The sequence below is a fragment of the Dermacentor silvarum genome, chromosome 9 (genome assembly GCF_013339745.2).
Source record: "Dermacentor silvarum isolate Dsil-2018 chromosome 9, BIME_Dsil_1.4, whole genome shotgun sequence".
Taxonomy (NCBI): Eukaryota; Metazoa; Arthropoda; class Arachnida; order Ixodida; family Ixodidae; genus Dermacentor; species Dermacentor silvarum.
Window position 1 is genome coordinate 37,820,814 of NC_051162.1, and position 14,728 is coordinate 37,835,541.

The following is a 14,728-nucleotide window of genomic DNA, read 5'->3' on the forward strand; positions in this document are numbered from 1 at the left end:
GAGGCATGATTAGTTCATCCAAAAGTAGCATGAAGCCACAAAGAAACGCACAGTTTCTTCAGAAAGAAAGCTTCGTAGTTTTAAATTAAAACATTCATTCTGATGCTTGGATCGAATGCTGCACCCTCACCTTTCCTTGGCAGCTGCTCTTATCAACTGCGCTAACCTCTCATGGATTTGCTTTCATCCTCCTGGTTAGTTCAGCTGGTTGAGTGATTACCCTGGAAAAATGGTGATGGCAGGTTCGATCTGTTTCCCAGCATGAACATTATTAATTGCAAAGCCTTTTTTTCTGAGAAAATATTTTTTTTGTAGCGTAATGCTACTATTGAGTGGGTGAAAATTACTTTGTTTCACGAAAATTTCCTCCACCTTGTAGATTCCTGCAGAATTTTTTTAATGCTTTTTTAAAACTTGTGCTTATCTGTTGTTGCTCTCTTAGGAAAAAAAAAGTTGGGCACTGTGAAACTCGCCTGGACAGGATTCTGGTGAGTTGGAAGTTGGCCAATCCCTTACTTGGCCTGAAGCCGTGAAGACGCAGCAGCCACACGTATGTCACCTGTGTGACTGACAGCAGAGTTGATGGTGAGCTCCTGGTTTCCTTTTCTGATGTGGGCACTACACCCAGAACTGAACTGAGCCATTGTCTGCATGGTGTTACTTGGGAGCGGCAACGTTGATATTGTTTTTTTTATTGATGTGAAAGCATCAAATGGCCCACTGAGTGAAAAAGGCGGTATCTGTAGCATCTAAATTTAGTGGCACCTAAATTTTCATTGGCTGCGATGCATGTCATGTGCACCCCTCAATGGAGCAAAACGAGTGAAAGGGAGCACCTGCTAGTGCACCAGGTGTTGCGTGAGGGCATTGCTGCGATGCCCCGTCACCCTCGCTCTCGGTCTTGGAGCCCTGTGTTATGCACACGTTCCTTGTCCGCGCAAGTTCTCGACTGCGTTCTAACTTTGCCTCGGTATTTGCTATAAAGAAATTAATGCATTAAAAAACAGAATAAATTCGAAAGAAAAAACTTTGGCAGTAGTGAGTTTCGAACCTACGACGCCACGTTCAGAAGCCGAGTGTCTTATCTACTGGGCTAAACCAGCACCTCGTAGATAGCAGGCCTGTGCACTCCGCTTCATGAAATTATGCTAGTTGGACCGAAATGTCCATTGCTAAGCCCGGCATGACGAAAGCGGCGACTTCAAAATGCTTCCAGCTTACTCGGAAGCATCCCCGTTAGATTCTATGGCAGATGGGAAAGGTAGCATAACGTCACGGATCAAAGTGCACCGGCCCTGTGCTACATATGAGGCATTGGCCAAGCATCTAAACAGACTTGCTTGCCCGCGAGAGTCCATAACACGAAGGACCGCTTAGCAGCATTAAATTGGACATTAATGCTTTCGCATTCGCAATTGATAAGAAGTGCTTTGGTGACCTCGGATTTATTTGTTTACTCTCAATACTGTAAGCCCTTTTGGACTGTTACAAGGTGGCAGCCATCAGTGCACAATATTTTGCACAATGAAACAAAAAAAGACTGGAATTTAGTTTTGTTTGCTTTCACAACAAATCACACAGGGGTTCTACCATTAGGAAAAACCTCCAGTTCTCAGGGAATTTGTCAGTTCTGGAAACTTTATGAAGAAAACAGGCACTTTTCAACCCAGTTGCTTTGAATCATAGAAATTGGTACCTACAGTGGTCATATCAAAGCTAGTGGTAGGCCCGGAGGAGGCAAAACTTTCAACTGAACCTTTGTTATCCGCAAACAGTGCTGACCCTTGCAAGTTTTGCAAGTGTGAGCGTTGCTGGGTGGCTGGAATTTCTCATCGAACGCCTGATGCAGTCAAATCTGTTAATACGTCCCACCTGATTTACAGCTTGCTGGTAATACTTCCTGAAAGTTGTGGGCTGGCATAGTAACTTGGTGAGCTAGAAACTAAAAAAAATTTAATTATGGGGTTTTACGTGCCAAAACCACGGTCTGATTATGAGGCATGCCGTAGTGGGGGACTCCGGAAATTTGGACCACCTGGGGTGCTTTAACGTGTACCTAAATCTAAGTACACGGGTGTTTTCGCATTTCGCCCCCATCGAAATGCGGCCGCCGTGGCCGGGATTCGATCCCGCAAACTTGAGCTACGAACTACAAAAAGAAAGGTGACTGTTTTGGGTCAGTCGCCCGCGGCTTGATTTCTCAGCTCCGTGACTGGACTCGCAAAGCTGCTGAACCAATTGACAGTGCTGGGGCAGGATGTCAGTATGCGCTGACACTTATCCTGCATTGGTTATGGCAGAGCAAGCAGATGTGAATGGCACTATCACAAGACATATTGGTGTGTCAGTGGGCAAGTTGCAGTTGCTGGTGTGGACATAGGTTGCTGTAAGTCACTCCTTGGTCTCCAGTAACAGTTGATTGCACGATCCCTGTCAATCACTGGTGTGAATGTCGCTGAAGAGAGACTGGCCCAAACAGAGCCATCACTTGCTTCAGAAATGCTTGAGAAGTGTGGCAATGCTTGCCAAAGAAGCCCCTAGGTTCTCACAGATCTTAACATAATAGGAACGACACTGCTAAATGCATTTTTTATGTGAAATACAGTCAACGTCCAATTTTTGACTCCCGCGAAAACGCCAGAAAAACCGTGCAGTCTGAAAAAATGCATGCATGCCTTTTACTGCCCCCAAGGTCTCAAATGGCCACAGGCATGGGCAAAAGAGCTCTAAAGGCCTGCCAGTACACTTATTAGGAGTATTGGTACTCGTACTGTGATTGGACTCTGCGGGTGCACGCGTGTATAATTAAGGAATACATACTGTCTCCCATGACAATTGTCCCTTCCCACTCTTGGTATGCTTCACCACAATACTTCATGCATGCCTCACCGTGTAACACTGCTGTATTGAGGCTGTAGGAGGACGGGACGGCGGCCGTATGAGCCATGCCGTCGTCGATACTTGGAAGGCGAAGGTGGCAAGCCGAGCGGCGGCTGCTATGACCAGCGTCGCTAGCTTTCAGAACGACACTGCGCGTCCCGAGCTTGCACCTCGAGCACACGCTGTGCATCATTTTTTTTTCTATTTGCAGCGCCGACCATAGCGCGCCATGCTGTGGCGTTGGTGGGCGCTACAGGGCCCCCCGCCCAGATGGAATGGCAATGACAGGAGCGACGTTCAAGAGGGTCCGGGGTCAGTCTAAGTAGTGAGTCCGTTGGAGGCGAAGGGGAGCAGCAAACCCTCAGGTGGACGAGGCTGCGAGTGGCACTGTGGACGAGCGGTCCACAGTACACCGTCACTGAGAGGGTGAAAGCAGACGCCTCTGCAGCAGTTCACGGAGGCCAGGTGTGAACTGCTGAAACCGGGACTGGGCGCATTCATTGTTGGGTACAACAAGCCGCAAGCTCGATCACCATGCGCTCGCAGATGCGTGAGCTCTGGTGGATGTAGCTTGTGCACGCGCTTGTCAGGTCTTGCCCGACCCATGGTCCGGAATCCGTGGGCCAGAGTCTCGGTCTTGCCACCAGCGTTGCTAGCTTTCAGAACGACACTGCGCGTCCCGAGCTTGCACCTCGAGCACGTGCTGCGCATCTTTATTTTTTTGTATATGCAGTACCGACCATAGCGCACCGCGCTGCGGCGTTGGTGGGTGCTACAAGGCGATATGCAAAGGCGGATTCGGTGCCATTGCTAACAGCGGCAAATTGCTTCAATGAAAAAAATGGCACCGAATAGCAAGAAACTTCATAGTGAACGTCGAAGTAGCTAAGCGTAGCGTTGCCACGGTGGTGGCTACAGCTGCCAGTATATCTGTGTGCGAGAGCGCCAGTTCGAGGTGGCGAGATAAAATGTTGCCGGTGGTGGTTGCTTGGATTAACCCCTTAATCGTTTTATTGTTTTGACGATTTCTATGCTCAAACTGCTTATGTTTTATAACTTGATATTGAAAATTTTCCTTCTAAAAAGCAAGTTTTCGATGTTGAAAAAAGAATTCAAGCACATACTAAGTCAAATTAGCATAATAAAATTTATTATTGCTCTACCTGCTGGTAATCGGCAATAAAAAACAAAGCAAGAGCGCACTTCGGAAAGTTTTATCAACTCATCAGGCCATGTTAAATTTAATGCCTTACAGGGGACATCCAAAAATGGAAACTGATGAGGATTCGTGGGCATGTCATTCATGTCGATGCGCCGCCACTGACGCGCACTTAGAATAGTGTCTTCTGAGCGGTCTTCTTCATCTGATGAAGGGCTAATTTCGAAGTTATCGCTTTCGCTTCCAGAAAAAAAGCAAACTTCGGTGTTTTAATCATTATCGTCCGAAGAGCTAGATGACAGCGAAAGGCTTCTTTTGCGTGACGACGAACTAGCAACATATGCGTTGCATTCACTGGACTCCATATTTTGAAACACGAGTTGCCCCCCAAAGAAATGTGAAATGGTGCTCGAAAAAAAAATTACTTGCGCAGTGCTGCCTTCTGTGAAGCGACACACCAACTAGCCCGCAGACGAGCGTCTCATTCAAAATGCTCAAAAAGATATATTATCCCGAGCGGACGAGTGTAATGGTTTTGGGACAGTTCAGCAAAGACGAGCTGGGCTCTTCAGAAATGATTAAGGGGTGGTTAATGCTGTTTTGGACTTGCGGTCATCGCAAAAAGTGCAGAAAATTGGACAGCAAAGTTTTTATATATTGATTCTATGGGGTACGTGCTGCGAAGCCGTCTGAATTATCGGGCATGTCTGAAAAATCGGGCGTCCGAGAAATCAGTCGTTGACTGTATTGGGTGGCAGTGTCCCATGAAATGACTGCCAGACGCTCGTGTCACCACACCATTAATTCCTTTCATTCTTTTTTGTGCCGACATTAAGGGAAATGGTTGTCAGTCTATTTTAAGCGCGCTACACGACAAAGAATGATCTCCAATGGCCCCTGTCTTGCATTAGCTGTACTTACCCCATACCTGTCCTGTGTGCTTCTTGCTGTCGTCTAATGTCTGTTTCGTGCTTGTTAATGATGTCTCAAGTATTCCACAAGTTTAATATTGTCACCTTGGGTATTGATGGGGTAGAATTAGCACTGCCGAGAGCATGAGTTCAATATATCAAGCTTTTTTATTGGGTGAGCTTCGGCTCAGAAAAACGAAACGCTCAGCACAATGATAGTGGCGAGCACATTTGTCGGTCGCTGTGCACGCAATCTGTCAGTTGGGCATCTCATTTACAGTCGTCCTGTCCTGTGCTGAGGCAGAACCGTATTTGTGTTTGTACAACCCACACCGAAAATCTGAAAAACAGTAAAGGTGCAAATTTGTAACAGTAAAGTCACGAATTATATGCGAATATTGCATTGAGGTGCGACTTTACGGCAGCTGGAATTTCGCCTTACGGGTTCTTCTGATTATTCCGTATTTCAGGTAGTCCACGCTGAGTCTGAATAATTCGTCAGCTACTCTGTATGGCCGACAGCTACTCTATAGCTTGCATTCATGAATTTTTTTTCTCGTATCCCCCAAGTGCACCTTCACCTTATAATCACGGCCACCTTATAATCGAATAAATATGGTAACTCCATTTCATTATTGTACTAGAATATCACCTACCTACATTTGATCTCTAATACATCCTGTGTTTCTATTGATTACGCTACACCCATAATTTTCTTTTTCATCACTTCATATGAAGTAGTAATTAACTTCCTTTCAAGCTTTTTCTTTTTTGTTAGACCTTATGTTATGGCCCCATAAGTTAGTACTAGTGGAGCACAATGATCGGATATTCTTCTATTCTATTTTGGAGAAGACATATTTATTGACGCTGGTTTTGGCATTAGAAAAGCATGGATGATTTGGTGTTGTCGCACATGTTTCACAAAAAACAGCTGCTTTTCATGGATAGCTTTGCTATGTTTGTATGTGTTCGAAAATTCAAGCACAGCAACACATAGCATGACTTGGTGCCTGGGTGTTTAGGAATCGTTACAGGTGGAATTGCTGTCAAAGGTGCAGCGAAGGCAAACATTAAATAATTCTACAATGACCTGCATTTTCCATTTTTTTTACCTAAGAAAAGATGCAAATGTAACGGACACATTAAAATCTATGTGAAGCGAAGCTTTAGTCAAGCAGTGGTAACCAAGTTCTATATAACTTTGAGTGATGCATAGAATTGTGCTTACTTTTATTCTGTGCAACCTTGAGCTTCATTCAATGTTGTATGTTTATCCACCACAAAGGTCACAGCTTTAATCTCGTACACTTTTTATGTTTTTGAACTGCACTGCTCACAAGCTACTAGACCAAAAGTGGAAGGTGTGTCACACTGACCTAAAGTGCAAAGCGACAGTACGAGCCCCACTCCTACTGGGTTAACACCGACACTGGTGCTGTACGCAGGAACAGCATTTACGCTTATACATTCTTGATGATTGGCCTAGGATGGGCCGACCCCCAGTGGCACATAACTAATGGGTGAATCGAAGAATACACTGAATGTAATGTGCCATTTCATAAATAGGCCGGTTTGCTTTAATGATACCTGTGAACCAACGTTATATGTACAGGTCTTATTTAGAAATAAACAAAGGTTCGCTTACTGGCACTACTTTGTGAGTTACCATTCATGAGCTCTAAGAGCACGTTTGCTGGTTATTGCCATTCGGTGCGCATATAGCCTTCATATCCACAAACTTATATATCGAGATTCTGACGAACCCAGCTGCAACAGCAACCACACTGAGCTCGGGAGGGTAGGCAAGGACAGCTTCACTTTGCAAGATTTTGTGCCTATCGATGCTTTATGTTTGCTTAAGTTACACATCAAGTTTGCACATTCTGGTTTGGATCATTCAAATTAACCCTTGGAGCTGTGTATATAGTGGTTACTTGCTTAGTTTGTTCAGAAAAAAAGTGCGAAGTTGCTTTCTTCAGTGCCCCTTGCGGTGGGTGATGTCCAAAACCTGTCAGCTCTGATGTTACCTGGTCACTTGCAACGTTTGCAGTTTGGAAAGCATGGTGTTCAATACATGGCTTCTGTAGTCATCGAAGAGTGCAGTATAGACATCAAAAATGGCGCAGACAGCGGCAAACTTGCAAATCTTATTTGACAAACCAGGCAATAGAACCAAGTGTTGCATTGAATAATCCTTATCATGAAATGTGATCTCGCTGTGAATTTTGAGCTAGAGCAAAGCAGTACGTAAGCCGGAAATTGTTCAAAAAGTAGGTCATTGTAAAATGTTAGATTGCCCTTCTAGAAACATTGTAACATTTGTTTTATGCCAAGAGGTGATGTAATTGCTTATAAAATCACCTCAAAGGGGCTGCAGAGTTCTGCAGTCAGAAGTGCAAGGGACAAATTGAATCTATTGGGAGGCTCTACTGACAGTCTCAGAGGTCAGGCTGGGTGTATCAGATGCTTGCCGAGAGAGGGTGCCACATGTTTAGAAATACTTTCACCAAGACAGGGGTGAGGCAGGTAGTGGACTTCAGTGCACTGTGCTATAGGAAAGTCTAGTAAAACTGAATACAATATAACTAGTTTTTTGCCAGTGGTTCACTAGAATTTATCAATTGTAAATCATACATATAACTCACAGGATGTCTTACTGCATTGTTACAGTGGCAGCACCAATTGTGGCCTACATTTTCACTATTTCTTCACATACAAAAGCTGTGTCCTTTGATCAGAATGATGCCATGGGTACTTGTAGCACTACTCTGTCACTTTAGCTTGACGTTATGTTTTCCTTTAGTTTCATTATATAGTGCTACACAGGCAAACATACACAGATGTGAATGATGTATATTGCCCTACCGTAACCCATCTCAGTGACTGCATGCAATGCAGTGAAATCTATGGGTCGTGTCAGCCAACCAGATGAAAGAACTAGAAGAGGGTCACCAACATTGTTGTCCATTACCTTCTGTGCGAAGCCAATTCAAGGGAAGCTTCACAGAAAGATCAGTGTCGCACAATGGGTGAGCCCCACTCTCGTCTCTATACGTGCAGCCAGTTCTTGTTATAGCCAGTAGGGAAGAGCGAGGCCAGATGAGGAGTCACATAACTACTACACGTTTAATAGTCTCTCAGGCCTGTTCCACCTGAAGAAGAAGGTCACGTGCTGCCAGACCACCCCCGACGCACCGTTGCAGGGAACTATCTTGCCCCGCTTTCACCAGATGGCAGCATCTATAACAGGACGCCAAATCTCCCCAATAGAGTAAATGAAGTTCGCTGCAGCAGGCGGCTTCACGCACCTCCCACATGTGGTATGCATGTGGGAAGTGTATCTGCGGCACCTTCACTGATACAGGCACTTTCTGCGTTGGTTTTAGCAGGGGGATACCGAACTAACTGGGTCCGGTTCCTGCGTACAGCACGGATGTTGGTGTAAACACAGTAGGACCAAGGCTCATCTGCTGGGGCTCGTACTGTTGCTTTGTGCTTGAGGTCTGTCAACCATACGTCGTCTCCGTAGAAAAGCTCTGGCAAGTCATAGATTCTCACTGACGTCTGTCGATATCTTTCCTTTGACGTTTCTGGTATTGTTCTTTGAAGTTCCGAAGTCTTTCTTGATCCGCCAGTTGGGGTGTCAGCTTGGTGGAACTAGGAGGAAGCTTGGTTCTAAGTCGATGACCCATGAGTACTGCAGGGCTATTCCTCAAAGGAGTCTACCTATAATCTAGAAGCATCCGGCAAGGGTCTTTCGTGTTTGTCATGGAAGTGTTGATTTTTACTGCAGCCTCAGCAAGTCCATTACTCTAAGGATGGTGAGGGCTAGATGTAATGTGGACAAAGCCGTAGTCTTGAGCGAAGAGTGACGAAAACTGCAGGGCATTGTTGGAAACCACTTAAGGAATTCTGTGGCGTGCAAAAAATGACTGAGTGTTTGACTACATACCTGCCAAGTCTCCCAGATTACCCGGGAAACTCCCAGATTCAGACAGTTTCTTCCGGTTGTACGGGTGACAGGAAAATCTCCCGGAAATTGCTGTTTTGTCCTGTTCCCACGTGTAGTGCTTTGTCAGGCTACATTGGCAAAAAGAATGCAACCCAATCTAATCCAGTTAGAGGTTCATCGTGCAAAATTAAGATATTAAGGAAACCCTATACATGTGCTATTTCGTTATTTGCAGAGCCGCTCCTTATGGTGATGCGGTCGTTGGGTGCCCTAGTGGTCCTAGTCTCATTAAGGTAGCCAGCGAATGCCGCCTTTCGCAACTAGTAACACTAGACTCTCCATCGTTCTCCTTGGCTTCAGCCACTCTGGCATTGCATAGGCCTATGGTCAGTCATGGCTTTAAAAGCAAGGAGCGCTGTCGCAAAAAGTATCTTCAAGTATTTTTAATGTAGTGCTCAGCTGAAGTGACGCTGGGTATTTTGTTGATTTGAGAGAGCAATGCAGAGTGCGAACAGCAATTTAACATCGTCAAAAATATGAGGACAGAGTGCCGCTTGTTCAAGTCGCTAAGAAATGTCAACCTCTCAAAATGTGAAAGAAATGAAATTTCTTACAATCAATCATTATCTGAATAATTTTTGAACAGCCGCTGGGATTGCTTAGTGGCTTTGGCATTGCGCTGCGAAGAACGAGCGTGCGGGATGAAATTTCGGCCGCGGCGGCCGCATTTCGTTGGCGGCGAAATACAAAAGCACCCGTGTGTGGTGCAAAAGAACCGCAGGTGGTCCAAATTAATCTAGAGTCCCCCACTACGGCGTGCCTTATAATCAGATGGTGGTTGTGAGACGTAAGACACGAGAATTCAAATTTTAAAGAATTTTTGAAGGCATAATTAGCAACAGCAAAATGCTTGCAAAAGTGATACCTTGATGTTCATGTGTTCATTTGTATATGTGTGAATAAAATTGTAATGAAGTTCATCTGGGAGTACTTGAAAATATTGACATTTGGGGGAGGTTTACCGACTGACCCCTCCCTCGGTCGGAAGATCTCCCAGATTTAGTTTCTCCAAACTTGGCAGGTATGTGACTACAACTGTGGACGTGAGCTTTTCCAGACGAACCAGTTCAGGGTATCTTGAATAAGAATCTGTGGCTATCAACCACCACTGGCTATTAAAATGAAACAAATCCAGTTGCAATGCATTGCCAGGGTCTTCCTCGAAATTTGGAGCTTATTAGTGGCATTTTTTCGTTAACTCTTGTTTTGACGCATTGCTGATGTTGCTTCACCTTGAACATGATGTCAGCTCCTGGCCACCCGACAAAATCTCTGGCTCGAGCAAGTGTCCTTGTCGTCGTGAGTCGCGTGTGTCACCGATCTCAGGGGCGTGTGGGTGTTATAAGAGATGGAGGAGGAATACGCATGTCGACACAGCAAACAAATTTTTAATTGCACTCAAACTCAAAACTTCAACTAACACACACTCAAACTAAAAATAACTCGTAATAAAACAAAAAGTATGCACACTAAGATTTGTACAACCTACTCTATACACACGTACTTCATTCCGCCTGTGTTCGTTTTTGGCGTTCGTAACGCGAAACTCAGGCAACACTAGCCTACCGCTGAGGCGCTACAAGAGTCGCGTTACTGAGCTCGTCGTTGCACGTATGTCCCAGCTGGTCGGCTCTTTTCCTAAGCAGTCGGTGCTCTTGTTGATGGTGTAGTCGTCGCCTTGCCGTCGTCGCGGCCACTCGTTTGTCACTGATGAGCTCGTCAGTACTTCGTCAGTGATGAGGCGCGGCGTTGCTTAGGCCCACCTGGATAGGCCTAGCGTCGGGATGCGTCGCAACTTCTTCGCAAGTGCCGACGTGGCGTCTCGAGGAATATCGAACGTGCTGGTCCGCCGCAGAAGAGGGATCCTTTCTAGGGTGCCCGGTCCCGCCGTGAGAGGCTGCAGCCAGTCCAGGAGCCTCGCTCGAACTTGCTGAGGTTGACGGCCACACCTTGGACGGCCAACGTCACGGACTCGGCCAGACCCCCAAGTCTCCCGTCGCCAGAGCGTAGCTGATGGTGCGACCTTCCTGGCCCGGAGCCATGTCGATAATCAACGGACGGCGCCGTTCAGCCCTCGATTACGCCTCGAGTCACGCGCCTCGAGGGCTCGTGATGTTCCGAACGCCGTGCTTCTCAAGCTCGTCTTCTTTTTCGCGCCGCAGGCGGCCTCTTACATATGACACCAATTCAGGGTATCTTGAATAAGAATCTGTGGCTATCAACCACCACTGGCTCTTAAAATGAAACAAGTCCATTGCAATGCGTTGCCACGGTCTTCCTTGAAATTCGGAACTTATTAGTGGCATTTTCTTGTTAACTCTTGTTTTGACGCATTGCTGATGTTGCTTCACCAGGAACATGTCAGCTCCTGGCCACCAGACACAATCTCTGGTTCGATCAAGTGTCCTTGTTATGCCGAAGTGTCCTTCATGTAAGAGTCATAGGACTTCATTTTAGCAAGAGGCAAGGACGGCAACTCGAGCAGCGTAGAGGAGTAATGTGTTCTCCAGAGCGAGCTGGTGTCGATGCTCGTAGAAAGGCTTTAGGTCCACTGGTAAATCTCGCCTGGAGGGCCATTCTTTCTTGCTCAACCAGCGAAGTTGAGCACATACCTGGTCTGTTTGTTGAGATGCCTTTAACCATTGAAGGCAGTGTTCCTTTTTGGGAATAAAGGTTTTCAAAGAGCATACGAAATCTTCCACGTTTTCTTAGAGCTGTTTGTGTTGGTTTTCGTAGAGGTGCTCTGGGAAGAATGTCTACGGTAGAAGGTCCTTGCCTGGAATGTATGCAATCTCATACAGGTGTTATATCATTCTCCCCTTTAGCCTCTGCAATGTGGGCGTCGGGTCATCAAGGCTCTTTGAAGTGAAGATGGGAACTAACGGCTTATGATTTGTCTCGAGCTCGAACAGCTTGCTGACAAGGTAATTGCTGAACTTGTCACATGTCCAGACTAAAGCAAGAGCCTCTTCCTCAATTTGAGCACGCTCCTCGGTCTCTCGGTCTTGAGTCGTAAGCGATGACACAAAACTTGCCATTCGTTTGCTGCTGCCAGGTATAATACCCCAAGTTCAAAGGACGATTCATCTGCAGTGATGATTGTTTCTCTTGGTGGATCGTTAACTCCGAGGACAGGGTGAGACGAGAGCACAGACTTCCATCTGTTGAGTGCCTGCTGTTGTGGAGCATCCCAAGCAAATTCTTGCTTCTTCAACAACAAAAGAGTATTGGCTACAGGACTTCAGAGAGATTTGGAACAAATACGGCTAGGTATGTTGCCTCTGCAGCTCGGTTCTGTTTCTTGGGCTGTCCACTTTCAAAATGGTTTCAACCTTCCTTTCGTTGGGTCATATTCCGTCTTGGTCTAGCCATTGTCCAATGAATGTGAGGTGTTGGACTATTAAAGGGACACTAAAGAGAAACAGGAAGTTCAGCTGGAATAAAACAGGGACCTTCAGGAATGCATGCAGTTTTTGTTGGGGGCAAAAATATGAGTCATTAGCGGAGAAATTTGTAAGCAAAGACCAAATATCTCTTTCTCAATTTCTCTCACCCCAGATTCGGCGCTGAAGCAGTGTCGTCACGGATTTCATTGCTCTCAGCGAATCGGAGGGCGCCATGATACGTCACCGCTTGCGTAAACGGCCGAGGCGCTGGCTGCATCATAGGCTGCATGTCTGCTGCTTTTGCGTTCGCTCGACTTTTGCTTAGGTGTTCTGTGGCCGCGATGGATACCATTGCTGATGCTGAACCTAGCAACGAAAAGCTTGCTAGGGAAGCGGCGCTATATTTGAGCGACTTCAATGAAACGGAGCACGAAATAACCCTCCGTGCTCGTGCGGTAGGTGTTTCCACGTACGATGGCGGTTAGCAGCCGGCCGCGCCGACGGAAAGCAAGGCGGCCGGTCTGCCAATCGACGATGTTCCCGACAGAGCAAGCGTAGAAAGTTGCGTGTGCACTCGGTATGGCTTTTCGTGTCTTTTTTTAATGACATTCAGCACTCACCGAGCCGCCAGTTTGCTGCTGTAGGGGCATCAGTGGGGGATTTGATGAAGGCAGCACTGATGGCACAGCTGCTCGAGAAAGGACTGGCCTCTGGGGCACGCCAAGATACTTTCCGAGGGCAGGATTATATACATAATCTGAAGGCGAGAAATGCAGGGAGCACACCATCGGTTTCTCTGGCTCTTGCCATTTTATCATCGGCAGAGCACTGAGCCATTGCAAACGCCGAGGCTCATCGCGCAGCACCACATGAAAGGACACAGTCTGGTCAACACTGCCGCTACCCCCTGAGCAAGCACCTTGCGCCGTTTATACAGCCCTCAACACTACACACACGAGGCATTTTCTGGCTGTTTCTCACGAAGTCAATGTTTTTCAAGCCACGCAACACGCAACCAAACACTGCAACACTGTAGAGCGGAACAGGCGTGTGCGATGATATGGAGCAAAAACTAAACTACGAAACTATCATGACTGCATGTAGCGCCACGCCATTTTTTCTTATTACTTATTTAATTTTGCGCTAAACTTGTACGTCCTCGCTTTAAATGGCTTAAAAAGTTGGCCAATGCTGTTTATGCATGTTTAAGGTGTATTTCATTTTGCATTTTATTAAAGGGACCCTGAAACTATTTTGACGATTTTGTACAAACGTACTGAGTCGTTAGAGTAGGTCCTTCTGATCATCAATTTATGCATCTAAGCGCTCCATGTAAAGTGTGTAATTTATTATAAGGTTTCGAAAATGTACATCGCTACCGATTGCAGCACGCCATGTGGCTGAGTTTTGTGCCCAGATGACGCGATTTGCCCAGAATACATCACTGGTCCAGCTATCCGATTGGCTGCGCAGGGCGCGTCATCAATCATTTTTCCAACATTGTGGTGAACAAATGTTGTTCGTAATAGTTTAGACGTTAGTTAATTTGTTTCTATAAAAAGTTGTCGCAGTTTCACCTGAAAGGCGAAGCATCAATTGCGATAGCAAACTTGTAGAGAGCTATACGGAGTAATGATATAAGCTTTATCAGCTGTATAAACTTGGACATGCAGCAGCATCGGCAACACGCAGAACTGTTGTCGACGCCATCGGCGTTTTGCCCGCGTTCGCTCAAAATGCGTGCAGGCGTTGGTGACTGTTGCCGGAGCCTCTGATATAAATAGGCACTTGGTGCCGCAGCTAAACGTCGCCTCCCTTCCCTCCCCCCCCCCCCTCCCCGACGGCCTCTCGCGCGTCGGAAGGAGGCGCGTTTGCTCTATCCTATATGGTGATTGTAAAGGAGAAAAGAGACGCCTACTTCTGCAGCCCTTAAGCGAGCACGGCGCAGAACGCGCGTTAGTTCTCCGCCTTGCGTTCACTCTCCGTGAAAGACGCGCCCCTCGCGCCCTTTCACTCGCACATACAGCGTTCGGCGCGCGGCGACGATTTCATCTCCAAATGACGTCATACGGAACCTCACGGCGACGCCGACGGCAGCAACCTGCTTTTGAGTGTCCATATAATTGCTATCGCAATAAAAGAAAGTAACAGAAAGAGAATGCACAAGGACATGTATCACTAGACAGCAAGCACTTCCGGCCCACAGCAAGTGTCGTCTGCTTGTGTTACAACGTGCTCCGTGTTGACGAGAGCTGCGCAGTTAGTGTTGGTCTTGGTCTTTCTTTTCGCAAGCACCATGGTTCGCCCTTGCGTTGTGGGCTGCAAACGTAGCGATCGGCGACATGTCAAGCTGCGACATCGTGCCCCGCTGCAAGCC

General features: G+C 46.6%; 1 protein-coding gene across 3 annotated transcripts in view; it reads left to right on the forward strand.

The window, feature by feature from the left end:
- The window catches only part of LOC119465210 (uncharacterized), a 59,045-nt gene that overhangs the window by 29,514 nt on the left and 14,803 nt on the right, over positions 1-14,728 (forward strand). The window contains exon 3 of one of the 3 annotated variants that reach the window (XM_037726005.2): positions 454-585. The exons of the other annotated variants lie outside the window; for them this stretch is intronic. The gene's annotated coding sequence lies outside the window, so the exon portion shown is untranslated. The remainder of the gene's footprint in view (positions 1-453; positions 586-14,728) is intronic. 3 annotated transcript variants of the gene reach the window in all.